Raw genomic sequence first — 2098 nt, 5'->3', positions numbered from 1 at the left:
CTAAAACAAAAATGCATATAGAATAAAGTAGGACCAAATATCAGAAACAACAGTCCAGACTAACAAGTACCTTAAGCACATACCTTATGAGATTTATTATGAGAATTAATGAGAACTGAGTGCAAAATCTGGTATGCTACCAAACACCAGTTTGGGAGTCAGTTCAAATTCTAACTTGATTGTGTACATGTACATTAATTCTCTGACCATAGGTTTCCTTATTTATAATGTATGATACATAAAACCCAATACATTAGTATATGAGAGTTAAAATTGAATTTTAACTTAATGAAAAATGTATTGTGGTAAGTGGAAATACATGACTATTCCTACCATTTGTTTCTTTTCAGCATCCTCATTCCTGCTCCCTCTCTATCTTTACTGTACTTTGCTTCTCTGCCTATGGTTTCCAATGATGCTGCTAACCATTGGAAAGAACTTGAGGAGATAGTGGGTAAGAATGCTGGCCAAAGTCTAATTGTTTCCCACTGAGTATTTTCACTGTAATTATAGCCCTCTGGAAAGGTGTATTTTAACAAACACCACTTTAATATAAGATTCTGTTCTGTGAAGTGATTCCCACCCATATCCTGGCTGATGGCCCACACTAGCAAAGATTTGCTGATCTGGCTTCAACAAATTATATTAAGAAAAAATGCTGTTGACAGATGCATTCCCAAGACTGTGTTTGCTAGATGTCAGCCAATTTGGCAATTACATTGTAATTTTCATCCTCTATTTATACTCTCTACCATAACTAAATGTGTCCACCAAGATGTCAGTGAAGGATAGAGAACAGGAAAAGGGGAAAGAACTCTCGTCATGGGTTAATTCTAAGCCTGGTTTGGATCCAAGTTCAGCCTCTTTTGAACTGTGTAACCCTGAATAAGGTTCCAGAATTTGAATTCTTCTTTTTAAAATGTATATGATAATAATGTAACTGCTCTAGATGACTGCACGGGTTTAAAAATGAGGTATCAAATGTATTATTTTTAATTCTGTGACAATAGATTTCTATTGCAGGTAGTTTTTTTCTCTAGTCTGAAAGAGATTCTCAGAGACCAGTTTGAGTAGAAGGGATATCAGAATGCCTGTGTGAGTTGTAAATAAGAGAATGAAGATAGCAAAATGAAACTCACTGTAATCTGTTAAATAATAGGGAGAGTGGTAACAAGGAAAGTGAGAGTAAACAAGGAGGTCAATCTGATTAAAGTACTGTGCTTGTATATGTATATGTGAAATACTACAGTGAAACTCCTTTGAACAAATAGCATACACTAAAAAAAGAAGAAGAAAGAAAGAAAAAAGATGACACGAATGTGAAACAAGTCTGTCTGGGGGTGGGAGCACTAATTAATGGGAGGTTTAGGGCAAATGGACAGTGTGAAGGTAAGTGAATACCGTCAAAATACTTTATGTATATGTATGGTGTGGAACAATAAAGCTTGTTGAAATTGGCTTCAGAAGGAAAAAGAGAGGGAGTGATGGAGGGAGCAAGTCTGATCAGGTATAATATATGCATATATGGACATGTCAAAATAAAATCCCTTTGTAAAGCTAATTGATGCTGATAAAAATATGAAAAATAAAACGATAAAAAATAAATAGTTTAAAATGCATGAGAGAAGGGGAATAACAAAATAGTGAGACAAAGGACAAAGGGTGAACCAATCCAACAAATACAAGACAATATGTTGGCAATGAACTGTACAACTTGGGGGGGGTGAAACTGGAAGGGGAGAGAAAGTGGGAGAAAATGAGGGAGGGGTTAACACTGTTCAACAAGAAATGTACTCATTATCTTATTTATGTAACTGTAACTCTTCTGTATATCACTTTTGCAATAAAATAAAATATTCTTTTTTTAATGCATGAGGTTAAAAAAAGAATAAGAGGTTGGTCTGGATGGGATTATGGCTTAGTGGTAGACTACTTGCCTAGCATGCATTAAGCCCTGGGTTCAATTCCTCAGTACCACATAAACAGAAAAGGCCAGAAGTGGCATTGTGGCTCAAGTGGTAGTACACTAGCCTTGAGTACAAAGAGGCACAAGGACAGTGCCCAAGCCCTGAGTTCAAGCCCTAGACTGGCAAAAAAA

The sequence above is a fragment of the Dipodomys ordii genome, unplaced genomic scaffold, assembly GCF_000151885.1.
Source record: "Dipodomys ordii isolate 6190 unplaced genomic scaffold, Dord_2.0 Scaffold51, whole genome shotgun sequence".
NCBI lineage: Eukaryota > Metazoa > Chordata > Mammalia > Rodentia > Heteromyidae > Dipodomys > Dipodomys ordii.
Note: the sequence above shows the minus strand (reverse complement) of the source record.